This window comes from Rattus norvegicus, chromosome 3 (assembly GCF_021556685.1).
Source record: "Rattus norvegicus strain SHRSP/BbbUtx chromosome 3, alternate assembly SHRSP_T2T, whole genome shotgun sequence".
Lineage (NCBI taxonomy): Eukaryota > Metazoa > Chordata > Mammalia > Rodentia > Muridae > Rattus > Rattus norvegicus.
The window spans coordinates 20,268,732-20,291,200 of record NC_141536.1 but is presented as its reverse complement, the minus strand read 5'-3'; the positions used below and the strand labels follow the sequence as shown (position 1 = coordinate 20,291,200).

Genomic DNA, 22,469 nt, shown 5'->3' with positions numbered 1-22,469 from the left:
TCGAGATGTTCAAATTCTTCATTAAATCAGGGAAAGGGAACGGTTAGGAGCAGATATGTCTCAACAAAGGATAAATAAATTTAAATCTCAAATTTTGTGGATTTCTGACGTTTTTGAAGAACATCGATCTATATAAAGTAATCTGGACTGTTGTCTCCAAATCCTAAATATTATCTTGAAAGTTTCAAGTGTCAAACTCAGAGTCATGAATTTGTTATTTGTGTCTTAAATCAGAGGTGTAATCATCTCAGATCTTTGTAATGACATCACTAGAAGGACTGACTCTAAAACTTGTACTTTTACAATTTTTCGTCAAATAAATTGTATACCAAAGCACAGATATGATGCTAGCTTAGTTACCACATGAGATTATGACTGTATAACCCTATCTACTTCCTCCCAGTTAAATAACAACCATTTCTAAATTCCTCATAAAAACCACTTCAGAATAATCCCTTTCAGCCCCCCAAAAGTCTAGGGAACTGGGACGAAGACTCTTCTGTAACTTCTTCAAGCTGTCCATGGGCGTTGAGATATCCTTCTGGGTAGGGGGTAGGAATAATGAAGCACATGCTGTAGCATGTGTGTCCTGATTGGACCCGCCTGATAAAGTCTTTGAGACCAGGAGTCCAAGTAGGCACACTTCGCATCATACAACTCTCAAGACAAACGTTTAGGATTCAGATAACTTTTTCTGTTTGATTCTCCTGAATCATTTTTTCAGGAGGTCTACCTCTATCAAATCAGATCAGTAGGACTCTGTGAGGTTTCCAGAGCCTAACCACACTTTGTAAAAGCACAAAGACAATACATTTGTCCCAAAATATTGTGTTACTCAGTCTGTATCCAAATAGCTTGTATCTTGTACTCTTTCCCGGACTAATAATATAACCATAAAACTCAAAGGCACACCCATTATGACGATTAAATGACTTTTAACACACGAAGTAAGCTAAACATTGAGCCTGATACACTTTTGTACTCTATGATATCAGGAAATGAACCGAATAATCCGGTGGAGCCCACGTTAAGAGAATCTGAGCTTCCTGTTCTGGAATATATCAAAAGTAACAACACACCCTCGCTGGCCGTCATCAACCAGAGCTATGGCTTTTAGCGGCTAACACATAAAACACATTTAAAAACTTCTATCAATTCTAATACCAATACGCCATGTATCAAACCAGGACTTTGACTCAGGGTAGAGAGCTTTAGACATGGACATATGTTAGGCTACAGATTTTTGTTTAACCTTAAGACAAATATCTATCTATCTATCTATCTATCTATCTATCTATCTATCTATCTATCTATCTCCATCTGTTTAGCTCTTTACCCGGAGTCACAGATTTTATTGAACCTTAATTACTGGTAAGTAACATTGGATACTCTAAGTGGATCCAGGGACTAATTTTTCCCGACCTAAGTTTCGATCCATGCATGAAAATCCCCATGTGATTCTCATAATCTCTGTACTCTCCTTTTTTTGTTTTTAGACAGCCAAATCTTTTTTTATTGGGGAGTGGGTTTCTAGGGGGTAGGCCTGGGGCCCTCACTGCACAGCTTGTTCATTGGCACTGCCTCCAGAATCCTGTGGCTTCATCACATCTGGAAGCTCCGAGGGCTGGAGAAGGGTTCAATAAGCAGCGCTTCAACGGTGTCATCTGCTCGAAAGGCCAGGCACACTGTGGCTGGGGTCTGTGGCCTTGCTGTCTGACTGGTGAAGCCACATTCGCCCAGAGTTTTTCCATCATTGAGGAGCTGGTCGTCCTTGTACAGCCGCTGCTCCTCTGGCGGCCGCTTGATGATGCCCTCGACGATGCACTTCAGTTCGAACACTGTGCTCGACTCCTTGGTGTCCATAAAGATGGTGGTGGTCTTGTGGCGCCGGATCATGAGAAACACATCCATGCCGGCGGCTGCTTCTGGCTCCAACCTCTGTACTCTCCTTTAGACAAACTTAAACATCTTCTATCAAGTCTAATACCAAAAACCAATTTAAAATTCAGGACATTAGCCAAAATGCATCCATCTGTTCAGCTCTCTACCCAGAGCCACAGGTGTTTAATTAACCTTCATATCTTCCACAATATATGTCTGAATCCACTCTGACCAGAGTTAAAGGTATTTATCACAACTCTCTACTTAGATAGGGAAAAATTGTTCACTAACTCCAAGTACCAAACTATGGTGAAAATCCCCACGTGTTTCAAGCAATGTCTTTGCTCTCTTCTTTGTAAAATTGAACTTATTCACCTGTTAATAAAATGGTCCTTACTAAGCAGCTTGTCTAACTAGGATTTCCACCCAGAATTCCTGTGGAGCCCACGTTAAAAGAAATATGAGTATCATGAAAGATTGTAGAAACTTCGCACTTTAAAGAGCAGCTTTAAATCTCTAACTCTATGACTTGCCATTACTTGTCACACAGCAGGGAATCTACAATGTGCCAGCCCAGGGTGCTTCTCTGTTTCTTTGTTTAAATTCCTAATATTGAGATATCACATGGCTTATCATGGTGCTGACTTCCTCTTCTTCTTCTTTTTTTTTTTCCAGGGCTGGGGATGGAACCGAGGGCCTTGCATTTGCTAGGCAAGCGCTCTACCAGTGAGCTAAATCCCCAACCTGCCCTCCTCTTCTTTAGAAATGAAAACTTTCAACTCTTTGGATTATTAGTGGACTGTTGCTCATTGGGTCGGTTCGCTGTCTGTTCATGTAAAAGTATAAAATATAAAAGCCTGCTGTTTTCCCCATCAAGATTCTGCACCTCAATACCCCAAGATACCTGATGGAAATCTTAATTATCAGCCAGGAAAACATCTTACCTGCTCAGCTCCATCCCATACAACACAGCCAAAGGCTTCTCTCTGAGCCTGGCAGCAATCTCTCTACCTATCAGTTTCCCAAGTCGGTTTCCCTGCCAGACATACACATCCCAACTCTGTGGCCACAGAGACCATCTGTCCCACACTTTCTTACACTTACATCACTACATGAAAGGACACACTGCACAATAACCTTTGGCCCAATTTATAAGATATAATTGACCCTCTAAACCTATAAAGCCCAATTTACATCCATTTCTTAAAAGTATTTGTCACAACAGGTAAAGGTGCAGCAGGGAATCTTAACGTCACCCACCATATAGTCCTGCACCGGATTCTCTCCCTCTCACCCCCATCACTTCCCCCTTTCCCATCTGGTCTCCTCCTCTCCCTTCAACATTTTTCCCTGCCCATCCTTCCTTCTCATTCAATACAAGCCTCCTTTTGCCTTGTAAATGTCTCACCTGTGACAACATCCCACATTTCACCATTTTGATCTAATTACAAAACTTTTCTCTCAAATACAACCTGAACACAACTATTAACGTGTTGTAATTAAAAGCATAAAGTAAATCTAACATCCAGTCCAACACTGTCAGATGAGCAGAACATTCAGTTATCCATTCCAAGTATAGAAAGTCTTAACATCCATATTGTATTTTGGCTAGCTTGTATATTATCTCATACATCTCCAATGATTATATATATATATATATGTATATATATATATATATATATATGTATATGTTCAGAGTCAAACAGCCTCATAAGCTATGAGCCTATAATCAGTCTTCAACCCCGTCAGAAATCTGAGAATGGCCAAGTATCTACACACATAGGAAGCCTAAAACACCTTCTAGAACTGACAGGTTGTAGAGAGCACTCTCCACCAGCACAGTACCCTGTTAGCAACACGTGAGGGAAGACTTCAGCCTTCTGGCCCCAAATCAACTGACAGACTGTGGAAATGCAGATGAGGAAGGGCTGTTCACCCTGTCTTGGTTGGGCTTATCAGTCAACTATTCTGCATGACTTGTCCTTTTCTGGACAGTATTAGTGTGCAGATGAAACAGGCAGCTTTGTGCAGTGGCTGCCTTGCCACAAAGTATGGCATCACCTGGAGGTCGAGATGTTCAAATTCTTCATTAAATCAGGGAAAGGGAACGGTTAGGAGCAGGTATGTCTCAACAAAGGATAAATAAATTTAAATCTCAAATTTTGTGGATTTCTGACGTTTTTGAAGAACATCGGTCTATATAAAGTAATCTGGACTGTTGTCTCCAAATCCTAAATATTATCTTGAAAGTTTCAAGTGTCAAACTCAGAGTCATGAATTTGTTATTTGTGTCTTAAATCAGAGGTGTAATCATCTCAGATCTTTGTAATGACATCACTAGAAGGACTGACTCTAAAACTTGTACTTTTACAATTTTTCGTCAAATAAATTGTATACCAAAGCACAGATATGATGCTAGCTTAGTTACCACATGAGATTATGACTGTATAACCCTATCTACTTCCTCCCAGTTAAATAACAACCATTTCTAAATTCCTCATAAAAACCACTTCAGAATAATCCCTTTCAGCCCCCCAAAAGTCTAGGGAACTGGGACGAAGACTCTTCTGTAACTTCTTCAAACTGTCCATGGGCGTTGAGATATCCTTCTGGGTAGGGGGTAGGAATAATGAAGCACATGCTGTAGCATGTGTGTCCTGATTGGACCCGCCTGAAAGTCTTTGAGACCAGGAGTCCAAGTAGGCACACTTCTCATCATACAACTCTCAAGACAAACGTTTAGGATTCAGATAACTTTTTCTGTTTGATTCTCCTGAATCATTTTTTCAGGAGGTCTACCTCTATCAAATCAGATCAGTAGGACTCTGTGAGGTTTCCAGAGCCTAACCACACTTTGTAAAAGCACAAAGACAAAACATTTGTCCCAAAATACTGTGTTACTCAGTCTGTATCCAAATAGCTTGTATCTTGTACTCTTTCCCGGACTAATAATATAACCATAAAACTCAAAGGCACTCCCATTATGACGATTAAATGACTTTTAACACACGAAGTAAGCTAAACATTGAGCCTGATACACTTTTGTACTCTATGATATCAGGAAATGAACCGAATAATCCGGTGGAGCCCACGTTAAGAGAATCTGAGCTTCCTGTTCTGGAATATATCAAAAGTAACAACACACCCTGGCTGGCCGTCATCAACCAGAGCTATGGCTTTTAGCGGCTAACACATAAAACACATTTAAAAACTTCTATCAATTCTAATACCAATACGCCATGTATCAAACCAGGACTTTGACTCAGGGTAGAGAGCTTTAGAGATGGACATATGTTAGGCTACAGATTTTTGTTTAACCTTAAGACAAATATCTATCTATCTATCTATCTATCTATCTATCTATCTATCTATCTATCTATCTATCTCCATCTGTTTAGCTCTTTACCCGGAGTCACAGATTTTATTGAACCTTAATTACGGGTAAGTAACATTGGATACTCTAAGTGGATCCAGGGACTAATTTTTCCCGACCTAAGTTTCGATCCATGCATGAAAATCCCCATGTGATTCTCATAATCTCTGTACTCTCCTTTTTTTTGTTTTTAGACAGCCAAATCTTTTTTTATTGGGGAGTGGGTTTCTAGGGGGTAGGCCTGGGGCCCTCACTGCACAGCTTGTTCATTGGCACTGCCTCCAGAATCCTGTGGCTTCATCACATCTGGAAGCTCCGAGGGCTGGAGAAGGGTTCAATAAGCAGCGCTTCAACGGTGTCATCTGCTCGAAAGGCCAGGCACACTGTGGCTGGGGTCTGTGGCCTTGCTGTCTGACTGGTGAAGCCACATTCGCCCAGAGTTTTTCCATCATTGAGGAGCTGGTCGTCCTTGTACAGCCGCTGCTCCTCTGGCGGCCGCTTGATGATGCCCTCGACGATGCACTTCAGTTCGAACACTGTGCTCGACTCCTTGGCGTCCATAAAGATGGTGGTGGTCTTGTGGCGCCGGATCATGAGAAACACATCCATGCCGGCGGCTGCTTCTGGCTCCAACCTCTGTACTCTCCTTTAGACAAACTTAAACATCTTCTATCAAGTCTAATACCAAAAACCAATTTAAAATTCAGGACATTAGCCAAAATGCATCCATCTGTTCAGCTCTCTACCCAGAGCCACAGGTGTTTAATTAACCTTCATATCTTCCACAATATATGTCTGTATCCACTCTGACCAGAGTTAAAGGTATTTATCACAACTCTCTACTTAGATAGGGAAAAATTGTTCACTAACTCCAAGTACCAAACTATGGTGAAAATCCCCACGTGTTTCAAGCAATGTCTTTGCTCTCTTCTTTGTAAAATTGAACTTATTCACCTGTTAATAAAATGGTCCTTACTAAGCAGCTTGTCTAACTAGGATTTCCACCCAGAATTCCTGTGGAGCCCACGTTAAAAGAAATATGAGTATCATGAAAGATTGTAGAAACAACGCACTTTAAAGAGCAGCTTTAAATCTCTAACTCTATGACTTGCCATTACTTGTCACACAGCAGGGAATCTACAATGTGCCAGCCCAGGGTGCTTCTCTGTTTCTTTGTTTAAATTCCTAATATTGAGATATCACATGGCTTATCATGGTGCTGACTTCCTCTTCTTCTTCTTTTTTTTTTTTCCAGGGCTGGGGATGGAACCGAGGGCCTTGCATTTGCTAGGCAAGCGCTCTACCAGTGAGCTAAATCCCCAACCTGCCCTCCTCTTCTTTAGAAATGAAAACTTTCAACTCTTTGGATTATTAGTGGACTGTTGCTCATTGGGTCGGTTCGCTGTCTGTTCATGTAAAAGTATAAAATATAAAAGCCTGCTGTTTTCCCCATCAAGGTTCTGCACCTCAATACCCCAAGATACCTGATGGAAATCTTAATTATCAGCCAGGAAAACATCTTACCTGCTCAGCTCCATCCCATACAACACAGCCAAAGGCTTCTCTCTGAGCCTGGCAGCAATCTCTCTACCTATCAGTTTCCCAAGTCGGTTTCCCTGCCAGACATACACATCCCAACTCTGTGGCCACAGAGACCATCTGTCCCACACTTTCTTACACTTACATCACTACATGAAAGGACACACTGCACAATAACCTTTGGCCCAATTTATAAGATATAATTGACCCTCTAAACCTATAAAGCCCAATTTACATCCATTTCTTAAAAGTATTTGTCACAACAGGTAAAGGTGCAGCAGGGAATCTTAACGTCACCCACCATATAGTCCTGCACCGGATTCTCTCCCTCTCACCCCCATCTCTTCCCCCTTTCCCATCTGGTCTCCTCCTCTCCCTTCAACATTTTTCCCTGCCCATCCTTCCTTCTCATTCAATGACAAGCCTCCTTTTGCCTTGTAAATGTCTCACCTGTGACAACATCCCACATTTCACCATTTTGATCTAATTACAAAACTTTTCTCTCAAATACAACCTGAACACAACTATTAACGTGTTGTAATTAAAAGCATAAAGTAAATCTAACATCCAGTCCAACACTGTCAGATGAGCAGAACATTCAGTTATCCATTCCAAGTATAGAAAGTCTTAACATCCATATTGTATTTTGGCTAGCTTGTATACTATCTCATACATCTCCAATGATTATATATATATATGTGTATATATATATATACATATATATATATATGTATATGTTCAGAGTCAAACAGCCTCATAAGCTATGAGCCTATAATCAGTCTTCAACCCCGTCAGAAATCTGAGAATGGCCAAGTATCTACACACATAGGAAGCCTAAAACACCTTCTAGAACTGACAGGTTGTAGAGAGCACTCTCCACCAGCACAGTACCCTGTTAGCAACACGTGAGGGAAGACTTCAGCCTTCTGGCCCCAAATCAACTGACAGACTGTGGAAATGCAGATGAGGAAGGGCTGTTCACCCTGTCTTGGTTGGGCTTATCAGTCAACTATTCTGCATGACTTGTCCTTTTCTGGACAGTATTAGTGTGCAGATGAAACAGGCAGCTTTGTGCAGTGGCTGCCTTGCCACAAAGTATGGCATCACCTGGAGGTCGAGATGTTGAAATTCTTCATTAAATCAGGGAAAGGGAACGGTTAGGAGCAGATATGTCTCAACAAAGGATAAATAAATTTAAATCTCAAATTTTGTGGATTTCTGACGTTTTTGAAGAACATCGATCTATATAAAGTAATCTGGACTGTTGTCTCCAAATCCTAAATATTATCTTGAAAGTTTCAAGTGTCAAACTCAGAGTCATGAATTTGTTATTTGTGTCCTAAATCAGAGGTGTAATCATCTCAGATCTTTGTAATGACATCACTAGAAGGACTGACTCTAAAACTTGTACTTTTACAATTTTTCGTCAAATAAATTGTATACCAAAGCACAGATATGATGCTAGCTTAGTTACCACATGAGATTATGACTGTATAACCCTATCTACTTCCTCCCAGTTAAATAACAACCATTTCTAAATTCCTCATAAAAACCACTTCAGAATAATCCCTTTCAGCCCCCCAAAAGTCTAGGGAACTGGGACGAAGACTCTTCTGTAACTTCTTCAAACTGTCCATGGGCGTTGAGATATCCTTCTGGGTAGGGGGTAGGAATAATGAAGCACATGCTGTAGCATGTGTGTCCTGATTGGACCCGCCTGAAAGTCTTTGAGACCAGGAGTCCAAGTAGGCACACTTCTCATCATACAACTCTCAAGACAAACGTTTAGGATTCAGATAACTTTTTCTGTTTGATTCTCCTGAATCATTTTTTCAGGAGGTCTACCTCTATCAAATCAGATCAGTAGGACTCTGTGAGGTTTCCAGAGCCTAACCACACTTTGTAAAAGCACAAAGACAAAACATTTGTCCCAAAATACTGTGTTACTCAGTCTGTATCCAAATAGCTTGTATCTTGTACTCTTTCCCGGACTAATAATATAACCATAAAACTCAAAGGCACTCCCATTATGACGATTAAATGACTTTTAACACACGAAGTAAGCTAAACATTGAGCCTGATACACTTTTGTACTCTATGATATCAGGAAATGAACCGAATAATCCGGTGGAGCCCACGTTAAGAGAATCTGAGCTTCCTGTTCTGGAATATATCAAAAGTAACAACACACCCTGGCTGGCCGTCATCAACCAGAGCTATGGCTTTTAGCGGCTAACACATAAAACACATTTAAAAACTTCTATCAATTCTAATACCAATACGCCATGTATCAAACCAGGACTTTGACTCAGGGTAGAGAGCTTTAGAGATGGACATATGTTAGGCTACAGATTTTTGTTTAACCTTAAGACAAATATCTATCTATCTATCTATCTATCTATCTATCTATCTATCTATCTATCTATCTATCTCCATCTGTTTAGCTCTTTACCCGGAGTCACAGATTTTATTGAACCTTAATTACGGGTAAGTAACATTGGATACTCTAAGTGGATCCAGGGACTAATTTTTCCCGACCTAAGTTTCGATCCATGCATGAAAATCCCCATGTGATTCTCATAATCTCTGTACTCTCCTTTTTTTTGTTTTTAGACAGCCAAATCTTTTTTTATTGGGGAGTGGGTTTCTAGGGGGTAGGCCTGGGGCCCTCACTGCACAGCTTGTTCATTGGCACTGCCTCCAGAATCCTGTGGCTTCATCACATCTGGAAGCTCCGAGGGCTGGAGAAGGGTTCAATAAGCAGCGCTTCAACGGTGTCATCTGCTCGAAAGGCCAGGCACACTGTGGCTGGGGTCTGTGGCCTTGCTGTCTGACTGGTGAAGCCACATTCGCCCAGAGTTTTTCCATCATTGAGGAGCTGGTCGTCCTTGTACAGCCGCTGCTCCTCTGGCGGCCGCTTGATGATGCCCTCGACGATGCACTTCAGTTCGAACACTGTGCTCGACTCCTTGGCGTCCATAAAGATGGTGGTGGTCTTGTGGCGCCGGATCATGAGAAACACATCCATGCCGGCGGCTGCTTCTGGCTCCAACCTCTGTACTCTCCTTTAGACAAACTTAAACATCTTCTATCAAGTCTAATACCAAAAACCAATTTAAAATTCAGGACATTAGCCAAAATGCATCCATCTGTTCAGCTCTCTACCCAGAGCCACAGGTGTTTAATTAACCTTCATATCTTCCACAATATATGTCTGTATCCACTCTGACCAGAGTTAAAGGTATTTATCACAACTCTCTACTTAGATAGGGAAAAATTGTTCACTAACTCCAAGTACCAAACTATGGTGAAAATCCCCACGTGTTTCAAGCAATGTCTTTGCTCTCTTCTTTGTAAAATTGAACTTATTCACCTGTTAATAAAATGGTCCTTACTAAGCAGCTTGTCTAACTAGGATTTCCACCCAGAATTCCTGTGGAGCCCACGTTAAAAGAAATATGAGTATCATGAAAGATTGTAGAAACAACGCACTTTAAAGAGCAGCTTTAAATCTCTAACTCTATGACTTGCCATTACTTGTCACACAGCAGGGAATCTACAATGTGCCAGCCCAGGGTGCTTCTCTGTTTCTTTGTTTAAATTCCTAATATTGAGATATCACATGGCTTATCATGGTGCTGACTTCCTCTTCTTCTTCTTTTTTTTTTTTCCAGGGCTGGGGATGGAACCGAGGGCCTTGCATTTGCTAGGCAAGCGCTCTACCAGTGAGCTAAATCCCCAACCTGCCCTCCTCTTCTTTAGAAATGAAAACTTTCAACTCTTTGGATTATTAGTGGACTGTTGCTCATTGGGTCGGTTCGCTGTCTGTTCATGTAAAAGTATAAAATATAAAAGCCTGCTGTTTTCCCCATCAAGGTTCTGCACCTCAATACCCCAAGATACCTGATGGAAATCTTAATTATCAGCCAGGAAAACATCTTACCTGCTCAGCTCCATCCCATACAACACAGCCAAAGGCTTCTCTCTGAGCCTGGCAGCAATCTCTCTACCTATCAGTTTCCCAAGTCGGTTTCCCTGCCAGACATACACATCCCAACTCTGTGGCCACAGAGACCATCTGTCCCACACTTTCTTACACTTACATCACTACATGAAAGGACACACTGCACAATAACCTTTGGCCCAATTTATAAGATATAATTGACCCTCTAAACCTATAAAGCCCAATTTACATCCATTTCTTAAAAGTATTTGTCACAACAGGTAAAGGTGCAGCAGGGAATCTTAACGTCACCCACCATATAGTCCTGCACCGGATTCTCTCCCTCTCACCCCCATCTCTTCCCCCTTTCCCATCTGGTCTCCTCCTCTCCCTTCAACATTTTTCCCTGCCCATCCTTCCTTCTCATTCAATGACAAGCCTCCTTTTGCCTTGTAAATGTCTCACCTGTGACAACATCCCACATTTCACCATTTTGATCTAATTACAAAACTTTTCTCTCAAATACAACCTGAACACAACTATTAACGTGTTGTAATAAAAGCATAAAGTAAATCTAACATCCAGTCCAACACTGTCAGATGAGCAGAACATTCAGTTATCCATTCCAAGTATAGAAAGTCTTAACATCATTATTGTATTTTGGCTAGCTTGTATACTATCTCATACATCTCCAATGATTATATATATATATGTATATATATATATATATATATATATATATATATATGTATATGTTCAGAGTCAAACAGCCTCATAAGCTATGAGCCTATAATCAGTCTTCAACCCCGTCAGAAATCTGAGAATGGCCAAGTATCTACACACATAGGAAGCCTAAAACACCTTCTAGAACTGACAGGTTGTAGAGAGCACTCTCCACCAGCACAGTACCCTGTTAGCAACACGTGAGGGAAGACTTCAGCCTTCTGGCCCCAAATCAACTGACAGACTGTGGAAATGCAGATGAGGAAGGGCTGTTCACCCTGTCTTGGTTGGGCTTATCAGTCAACTATTCTGCATGACTTGTCCTTTTCTGGACAGTATTAGTGTGCAGATGAAACAGGCAGCTTTGTGCAGTGGCTGCCTTGCCACAAAGTATGGCATCACCTGGAGGTCGAGATGTTCAAATTCTTCATTAAATCAGGGAAAGGGAACGGTTAGGAGCAGATATGTCTCAACAAAGGATAAATAAATTTAAATCTCAAATTTTGTGGATTTCTGACGTTTTTGAAGAACATCGATCTATATAAAGTAATCTGGACTGTTGTCTCCAAATCCTAAATATTATCTTGAAAGTTTCAAGTGTCAAACTCAGAGTCATGAATTTGTTATTTGTGTCTTAAATCAGAGGTGTAATCATCTCAGATCTTTGTAATGACATCACTAGAAGGACTGACTCTAAAACTTGTACTTTTACAATTTTTCGTCAAATAAATTGTATACCAAAGCACAGATATGATGCTAGCTTAGTTACCACATGAGATTATGACTGTATAACCCTATCTACTTCCTCCCAGTTAAATAACAACCATTTCTAAATTCCTCATAAAAACCACTTCAGAATAATCCCTTTCAGCCCCCCAAAAGTCTAGGGAACTGGGACGAAGACTCTTCTGTAACTTCTTCAAACTGTCCATGGGCGTTGAGATATCCTTCTGGGTAGGGGGTAGGAATAATGAAGCACATGCTGTAGCATGTGTGTCCTGATTGGACCCGCCTGAAAGTCTTTGAGACCAGGAGTCCAAGTAGGCACACTTCTCATCATACAACTCTCAAGACAAACGTTTAGGATTCAGATAACTTTTTCTGTTTGATTCTCCTGAATCATTTTTTCAGGAGGTCTACCTCTATCAAATCAGATCAGTAGGACTCTGTGAGGTTTCCAGAGCCTAACCACACTTTGTAAAAGCACAAAGACAAAACATTTGTCCCAAAATACTGTGTTACTCAGTCTGTATCCAAATAGCTTGTATCTTGTACTCTTTCCCGGACTAATAATATAACCATAAAACTCAAAGGCACTCCCATTATGACAATTAAATGACTTTTAACACACGAAGTAAGCTAAACATTGAGCCTGATACACTTTTGTACTCTATGATATCAGGAAATGAACCGAATAATTCGGTGGAGCCCACGTTAAGAGAATCTGAGCTCCCTGTTCTGGAATATATCAAAAGTAACAACACACCCTGGCTGGCCGTCATCAACCAGACCTATGGCTTTTAGCGGCTAACACATAAAACACATTTAAAAACTTCTATCAATTCTCATACCAATACGCCATGTATCAAACCAGGACTTTGACTCAGGGTAGAGAGCTTTAGAGATGGACATATGTTAGGCTACAGTTTTTTGTTTAACCTTAAGACAAATATCTATCTATCTATCTATCTATCTATCTATCTATCTATCTATCTATCTATCTATCTCCATCTGTTTAGCTCTTTACCCGGAGTCACAGATTTTATTGAACCTTAATTACGGGTAAGTAACATTGGATACTCTAAGTGGATCCAGGGACTAATTTTTCCCGACCTAAGTTTCGATCCATGCATGAAAATCCCCATGTGATTCTCATAATCTCTGTACTCTCCTTTTTTTTGTTTTTAGACAGCCAAATCTTTTTTTATTGGGGAGTGGGTTTCTAGGGGGTAGGCCTGGGGCCCTCACTGCACAGCTTGTTCATTGGCACTGCCTCCAGAATCCTGTGGCTTCATCACATCTGGAAGCTCCGAGGGCTGGAGAAGGGTTCAATAAGCAGCGCTTCAACGGTGTCATCTGCTCGAAAGGCCAGGCACACTGTGGCTGGGGTCTGTGGCCTTGCTGTCTGACTGGTGAAGCCACATTCGCCCAGAGTTTTTCCATCATTGAGGAGCTGGTCGTCCTTGTACAGCCGCTGCTCCTCTGGCGGCCGCTTGATGATGCCCTCGACGATGCACTTCAGTTCGAACACTGTGCTCGACTCCTTGGCGTCCATAAAGATGGTGGTGGTCTTGTGGCGCCGGATCATGAGAAACACATCCATGCCGGCGGCTGCTTCTGGCTCCAACCTCTGTACTCTCCTTTAGACAAACTTAAACATCTTCTATCAAGTCTAATACCAAAAACCAATTTAAAATTCAGGACATTAGCCAAAATGCATCCATCTGTTCAGCTCTCTACCCAGAGCCACAGGTGTTTAATTAACCTTCATATCTTCCACAATATATGTCTGTATCCACTCTGACCAGAGTTAAAGGTATTTATCACAACTCTCTACTTAGATAGGGAAAAATTGTTCACTAACTCCAAGTACCAAACTATGGTGAAAATCCCCACGTGTTTCAAGCAATGTCTTTGCTCTCTTCTTTGTAAAATTGAACTTATTCACCTGTTAATAAAATGGTCCTTACTAAGCAGCTTGTCTAACTAGGATTTCCACCCAGAATTCCTGTGGAGCCCACGTTAAAAGAAATATGAGTATCATGAAAGATTGTAGAAACAACGCACTTTAAAGAGCAGCTTTAAATCTCTAACTCTATGACTTGCCATTACTTGTCACACAGCAGGGAATCTACAATGTGCCAGCCCAGGGTGCTTCTCTGTTTCTTTGTTTAAATTCCTAATATTGAGATATCACATGGCTTATCATGGTGCTGACTTCCTCTTCTTCTTCTTTTTTTTTTTTTCCAGGGCTGGGGATGGAACCGAGGGCCTTGCATTTGCTAGGCAAGCGCTCTACAAGTGAGCTAAATCCCCAACCTGCCCTCCTCTTCTTTAGAAATGAAAACTTTCAACTCTTTGGATTATTAGTGGACTGTTGCTCATTGGGTCGGTTCGCTGTCTGTTCATGTAAAAGTATAAAATATAAAAGCCTGCTGTTTTCCCCATCAAGGTTCTGCACCTCAATACCCCAAGATACCTGATGGAAATCTTAATTATCAGCCAGGAAAACATCTTACCTGCTCAGCTCCATCCCATACAACACAGCCAAAGGCTTCTCTCTGAGCCTGGCAGCAATCTCTCTACCTATCAGTTTCCCAAGTCGGTTTCCATGCCAGACATACACATCCCAACTCTGTGGCCACAGAGACCATCTGTCCCACACTTTCTTACACTTACATCACTACATGAAAGGACACACTGCACAATAACCTTTGGCCCAATTTATAAGATATAATTGACCCTCTAAACCTATAAAGCCCAATTTACATCCATTTCTTAAAAGTATTTGTCACAACAGGTAAAGGTGCAGCAGGGAATCTTAACGTCACCCACCATATAGTCCTGCACCAGATTCTCTCCCTCTCACCCCCATCTCTTCCCCCTTTCCCATCTGGTCTCCTCCTCTCCCTTCAACATTTTTCCCTGCCCATCCTTCCTTCTCATTCAATACAAGCCTCCTTTTGCCTTGTAAATGTCTCACCTGTGACAACATCCCACATTTCACCATTTTGATCTAATTACAAAACTTTTCTCTCAAATACAACCTGAACACAACTATTAACGTGTTGTAATTAAAAGCATAAAGTAAATCTAACATCCAGTCCAACACTGTCAGATGAGCAGAACATTCAGTTATCCATTCCAAGTATAGAAAGTCTTAACATCCATATTGTATCTTGGCTAGCTTGTATACTATCTCATACATCTCCAATGATTATATATATATATATATATATATATATATATATATGTATATGTTCAGAGTCAAACAGCCTCATAAGCTATGAGCCTATAATCAGTCTTCAACCCCGTCAGAAATCTGAGAATGGCCAAGTATCTACACACATAGGAAGCCTAAAACACCTTCTAGAACTGACAGGTTGTAGAGAGCACTCTCCACCAGCACAGTACCCTGTTAGCAACACGTGAGGGAAGACTTCAGCCTTCTGGCCCCAAATCAACTGACAGACTGTGGAAATGCAGATGAGGAAGGGCTGTTCACCCTGTCTTGGTTGGGCTTATCAGTCAACTATTCTGCATGACTTGTCCTTTTCTGGACAGTATTAGTGTGCAGATGAAACAGGCAGCTTTGTGCAGTGGCTGCCTTGCCACAAAGTATGGCATCACCTGGAGGTCGAGATGTTCAAATTCTTCATTAAATCAGGGAAAGGGAACGGTTAGGAGCAGATATGTCTCAACAAAGGATAAATAAATTTAAATCTCAAATTTTGTGGATTTCTGACGTTTTTGAAGAACATCGGTCTATATAAAGTAATCTGGACTGTTGTCTCCAAATCCTAAATATTATCTTGAAAGTTTCAAGTGTCAAACTCAGAGTCATGAATTTGTTATTTGTGTCTTAAATCATAGGTGTAATCATCTCAGATCTTTGTAATGACATCACTAGAAGGACTGACTCTAAAACTTGTACTTTTACAATTTTTCGTCAAATAAATTGTATACCAAAGCACAGATATGATGCTAGCTTAGTTACCACATGAGATTATGACTGTATAACCCTATCTACTTCCTCCCAGTTAAATAACAACCATTTCTAAATTCCTCATAAAAACCACTTCAGAATAATCCCTTTCAGCCCCCCAAAAGTCTAGGGAACTGGGACGAAGACTCTTCTGTAACTTCTTCAAGCTGTCCATGGGCGTTGAGATATCCTTCTGGGTAGGGGGTAGGAATAATGAAGCACATGCTGTAGCATGTGTGTCCTGATTGGACCCGCCTGATAAAGTCTTTGAGACCAGGAGTCCAAGTAGGCACACTTCGCATCATACAACTCTCAAGACAAACGTTTAGGATTCAGATAACTTTTTCTGTTTGATTCTCCTGAATCATTTTTTCAGGAGGTCTACCTCTATCAAATCAGATCAGTAGGACTCTGTGAGGTTTCCAGAGCCTAACCACACTTTGTAAAAGCACAAAGACAAAACATTTGTCCCAAAATACTGTGTTACTCAGTCTGTATCCAAATAGCTTGTATCTTATACTCTTTCCCGGACTAATAATATAACCATAAAACTCAAAGGCACACCCATTATGACGATTAAATGACTTTTAACACACGAAGTAAGCTAAACATTGAGCCTGATACACTTTTGTACTCTATGATATCAGGAAATGAACCGAATAATCCGGTGGAGCCCACGTTAAGAGAATCTGAGCTTCCTGTTCTGGAATATATCAAAAGTAACAACACACCCTCGCTGGCCGTCATCAACCAGAGATATGGTTTTTAGTGGCTAACACATAAAACACATTTAAAAACTTCTATCAATTCTAATACCAATACGCCATGTATCAAACCAGGACTTTGACTCAGGGTAGAGAGCTTTAGAGATGGACATATGTTAGGCTACAGATTTTTGTTTAACCTTAAGACAAATATCTATCTATCTATCTATCTATCTATCTATCTATCTATCTATCTATCTATCTATCTATCTATCTATCTCCATCTGTTTAGCTCTTTACCCGGAGTCACAGATTTTATTGAACCTTAATTACTGGTAAGTAACATTGGATACTCTAAGTGGATCCAGGGACTAATTTTTCCCGACCTAAGTTTCGATCCATGCATGAAAATCCCCATGTGATTCTCATAATCTCTGTACTCTCCTTTTTTTTTGTTTTTTTTTGTTTTTTTTTAGACAGCCAAATCTTTTTTTATTGGGGGAGTGGGTTTCTAGGGGATAGGCCTGGGGCCCTCACTGCACAGCTTGTTCATTGGCACTGCCTCCAGAATCCTGTGGCTTCATCACATCTGGAAGCTCCGAGGGCTGGAGAAGGGTTCAATAAGCAGCGGTTCAACGGTGTCCTCTGCTGGAAAGGCCAGGCCCACTGTGGCTGGGGGCTGTGGCCTTGCTGTCTGACTGGTGAAGCCACATTCGCCCAGAGTTTTTCCATCATTGAGGAGCTGGTCGTCCTTGCACAGCCGCTGCTCCTCTGGCGGCCGCTTGATGGTGCCCTCGACGATGCACTTCAGTTCGAACACCATGCTCGACTCCTTGGCGTCCGTAAAGATGGTGGTGGTCTTGTGGCGCCGGATCATGAGAAACACATCCATGCCGGCGGCTGCTTCTGGCTCCAACCTCTGTACTCTCCTTTAGACAAACTTAAACATCTTCTATCAAGTCTAATACCAAAAACCAATTTAAAATTCAGGACATTAGCCAAAATGTATCCATCAGTTCAGCTCTCTACCTAGAGCCACATGTGTTTAATTAACCTTCATATCTTCCACAATATATGTCTGTATCCACTCTGACCAGAGTTAAAGGTATTTATCACAACTCTCTACTTAGATAGGGAAAAATTGTTCACTAACTCCAAGTACCAAACTATGGTGAAAATCCCCACGTGTTTCAAGCAATGTCTTTACTCTCTTCTTTGTAAAATTGAACTTATTCACCTGTTAATAAAATGGTCCTTACTAAGCAGCTTGTCTAACTAGGATTTCAACCCAGAATTCCTGTGGAGCCCACGTTAAAAGAAATATGAGTATCATGAAAGATTGTAGAAACAACGCACTTTAAAGAGCAGCTTTAAATCTCTAACTCTATGCCTTGCCATTACTTGTCACACAGCAGGGAATCTACAATGTGCCAGCCCAGGGTGCTTCTCTGTTTCTTTGTTTAAATTCCTAATATTGAGATATCACATGGCTTATCATGGTGCTGACTTACTCTTCTTCTCCTTTTTTTTTTTTCCAGGGCTGGGGATGGAACCGAGGGCCTTGCATTTGCTAGGCAAGCGCTCTACCAGTGAGCTAAATCCCCAACCTGCCCTCCTCTTCTTTAGAAATGAAAACTTTCAACTCTTTGGATTATTAGTGGACTGTTGCTCATTGGGTCGGTTCGCTGTCTGTTCATGTAAAAGTATAAAATATAAAAGCCTGCTGTTTTCCCCATCAAGGTTCTGCACCTCAATACCCCAAGATACCTGATGGAAATCTTAATTATCAGCCAGGAAAACATCTTACCTGCTCAGCTCCATCCCATACAACACAGCCAAAGGCTTCTCTCTGAGCCTGGCAGCAATCTCTCTACCTATCAGTTTCCCAAGTCGGTTTCCCTGCCAGACATACACATCCCAACTCTGTGGCCACAGAGACCATCTGTCCCACACTTTCTTACACTTACATCACTACATGAAAGGACACACTGCACAATAACCTTTGGCCCAATTTATAAGATATAATTGACCCTCTAAACCTATAAAGCCCAATTTACATCCATTCCTTAAAAGTATTTGTCACAACCTGTAAAGGTGCAGCAGGGAATCTTAACGTCAGCTACCATACAGTCCTGCACCGGCTTCTCTCCTTGTCACCCCCATCTCTTCCCCCTTTCCCATCTGGTCTCCTCCTCTCCCTTCAACATTTTTCCCTGCCCATCCTTCCTTCTCATTCAATGACAAGCCTCCTTTTGCCTTGTAAATGTCTCACCTGTGACAACATCCCACATTTCACCATTTTGATCTAATTACAAAACTTTTCTCTCAAATACAACCTGAACACAACTATTAACGTGTTGTAATTAAAAGCATAAAGTAAATCTAAGATCCAGTCCAACACTGTCAGATGAGCAAAACATTCAGTTATCCATTCCAAGTTTAGAAAGTCTTAACATCCATATTGTATTTTGGCTAGCTTGTATACTATCTCATAAATCTCCAATGATATATAATATATATATATATTCATGTATATGTATATATATATATATATATATATATATGTACAGAGTTAAAGAGCCTCATAAGCTATGAGCCTTTAATCAGTCTTCAACCCCGTCAGTAATCTGAGAATGGCCAAGTATCTACACACATAGGAAGCCTAAAACACCTTCTAGAACTGACAGGTTGTAGAGAGCACTCTCCACCAGCACAGTACCCTGTTAGCAACACGTGAGGGAAGACTTCAGCCTTCTGGCCCCAAATCAACTGACAGACTGTGGAAATGCAGATGAGGAAGGGCTGTTCACCCTGTCTTGGTTGGGCTTATCAGTCAACTATTCTGCATGACTTGTCCTTTTCTGGACAGTATTAGTGTGCAGATGAAACAGGCAGCTTTGTGCAGTGGCTGCCTTGCCACAAAGTATGGCATCACCTGGAGGTCGAGATGTTCAAATTCTTCATTAAATCAGGGAAAGGGAACGGTTAGGAGCAGATATGTCTCAACAAAGGATAAATAAATTTAAATCTCAAATTTTGTGGATTTCTGACGTTTTTGAAGAACATCGATCTATATAAAGTAATCTGGACTGTTGTCTCCAAATCCTAAATATTATCTTGAAAGTTTCAAGTGTCAAACTCAGAGTCATGAATTTGTTATTTGTGTCTTAAATCAGAGGTGTAATCATCTCAGATCTTTGTAATGACATCACTAGAAGGACTGACTCTAAAACTTGTACTTTTACAATTTTTTGTCAAATAAATTGTATACCAAAGCACAGATATGATGCTAGCTTAGTTACCACATGAGATTATGACTGTATAACCCTATCTACTTCCTCCCAGTTAAATAACAACCATTTCTAAATTCCTCATAAAAACCACTTCAGAATAATCCCTTTCAGCCCCCCAAAAGTCTAGGGAACTGGGACGAAGACTCTTCTGTAACTTCTTCAAGCTGTACATGGGCGTTGAGATATCCTTCTGGGTAGGGGGTAGGAATAATGAAGCACATGCTGTAGCATGTGTGTCCTGATTGGACCCGCCTGATAAAGTCTTTGAGACCAGGAGTCCAAGTAGGCACACTTCTCATCATACAACTCTCAAGACAAACGTTTAGGATTCAGATAACTTTTTATGTTTGATTCTCCTGAATCATTTTTTCAGGAGGTCTACCTCTATCAAATCAGATCAGTAGGACTCTGTGAGGTTTCCAGAGCCTAACCACACTTTGTAAAAGCACAAAGACAATACATTTGTCCCAAAATATTGTGTTACTCAGTCTGTATCCAAATAGCTTGTATCTTGTACTCTTTCCCGGACTAATAATATAACCATAAAACTCAAAGGCACACCCATTATGACGATTAAACGACTTTTTAACACACAAAGTAAGCTAAACAATGAGCCTGATACACTTTTGTACTCTATGATATCAGGAAATGAACCGAATAATCCGGTGGAGCCCACGTGAAGAGAATCTGAGCTTCCTATTCTTGAATATATCAAATTAACCGCACACCCTCGCTGGCCGTCATCAACCAGAGATATGGCTTTTAGCGGCTAACACATAAAACACATTTAAAAACTTCTCTCAATTCTAATACCAATACGCCATGTATCAAACCAGGACTTTGACTCAGGGTAGAGGGCTTTAGAGATGGACATATGTTAGGCAACAGATTTTTGTTTAACCTTAAGACAAATATCTATCTATCTATCTATCTATCTATCTATCTATCTATCTATCTATCTATCTCCATCTGTTTAGCTCTTTACCGGGAGTCACAGATTTTATTGAACCTTAATTACTACTAAGTAACATTGGATACTCTAAGTGGATCCAGGGACTAATTTGTCCCGTCCTAAGTTTCGATCCATGCATGAAAATCCCCATGTGATTCTCATAATCTCTGTACTCTCCTTTTTTTTGTTTTTTGTTTTTTTTTAGACAGCCAAATCTTTTTTTATTGGGGGAGTGGGTTTTTAGGGGGTAGGCCTGGGGCCCTCACTGCACAGCTTGTTCATTGGCACTGCCTCCAGAATCCTGTGGCTTCATCACATCTGGAAGCTCCGAGGGCTGGAGAAGGGTTCAATAAGCAGCGGTTCAACGGTGTCCTCTGCTGGAAAGGCCAGGCCCACTGTGGCTGGGGGCTGTGGCCTTGCTGTCTGACTGGTGAAGCCACATTCGCCCAGAGTTTTTCCATCATTGAGGAGCTGGTCGTCCTTGTACAGCTGCTGCTCCTCTGGCGGCCGCTTGATGATACCCTCGACGATGTACTTCAGTTCGAACACCGTGCTCGACTCCTTGGCGTCTGTAAAGATGGTGGTGGTCTTGTGGCTCCGGATCATGAGGAACACATCCATGCTGGCGGCTGCTTCTGGCTCCACCCTCTGTACTCTCCTTTAGACAAATTTAAACATCTTCTATCAAGTCTAATACCAAAAACCAATTTAAAATTCAGGACATTAGCCAAAATGTATCCATCTGTTCAGCTCTCTACCCAGAGCCACATGTGTTTAATTAACCTTCATATCTTCCACAATATATGTCTGTATCCACTCTGACCAGAGTTAAAGGTATTTATCACAACTCTCTACTTAGATAGGGAAAAATTGTTCACTCACTCCAAGTACCAAACTATGGTGAAAATCCCCACGTGTTTCAAGCAATGTCTTTACTCTCTTCTTTGTAAAATTGAACTTATTCACCTGTTAATAAAATGGTCCTTACTAAGCAGCTTGTCTAACTAGGATTTCCACCCAGAATTCCTGTGGAGCCCACGTTAAAAGAAATATGAGTATCATGAAAGATTTTAGAAACAACGCACTTTAAAGAGCAGCTTTAAATCTCTAACTCTATGACTTGCCATTACTTGTCACACAGCAGGGAATCTACAATGTGCCATCCCAGGGTGCTTCTCTGTTTCTTTGTTTAAATTCCTAATATTGAGATACCACATGGCTAACATGGTGCTGCCCTCCTCTTTCTTTTTTTTTTTTTTTTCATAGCTGAGGTCCGAACCCAGGGCCTTGCATTTGCTAGGCAAGCGCTCTACCAGTGAGCTAAATCCCCAACCTGCCCTCGACTTCTTTAGAAAT

At 41.0% G+C, this 22,469-nt stretch overlaps 6 pseudogenes; all 6 read right to left on the bottom strand.

The window, feature by feature from the left end:
- Positions 1 to 1,552: 1,552 nt before the first annotated feature.
- On the bottom strand, positions 1,553 to 1,936 carry LOC148006460 (elongin-B pseudogene; annotated as a pseudogene).
- A 3,568-nt stretch (positions 1,937 to 5,504) lies between these two features.
- Positions 5,505 to 5,888, bottom strand: LOC134486082 (elongin-B-like; annotated as a pseudogene).
- Positions 5,889 to 9,462: 3,574 nt separating this feature from the next.
- On the bottom strand, positions 9,463 to 9,846 carry LOC148006459 (elongin-B pseudogene; annotated as a pseudogene).
- Positions 9,847 to 13,423: 3,577 nt separating this feature from the next.
- LOC148006458 (elongin-B pseudogene) lies at positions 13,424 to 13,807 on the bottom strand (annotated as a pseudogene).
- Positions 13,808 to 17,401: 3,594 nt separating this feature from the next.
- Positions 17,402 to 17,785, bottom strand: LOC148006457 (elongin-B pseudogene; annotated as a pseudogene).
- A 3,590-nt stretch (positions 17,786 to 21,375) lies between these two features.
- Elob-ps7 (elongin B, pseduogene 7) lies at positions 21,376 to 21,734 on the bottom strand (annotated as a pseudogene).
- Positions 21,735 to 22,469: the final 735 nt, after the last annotated feature.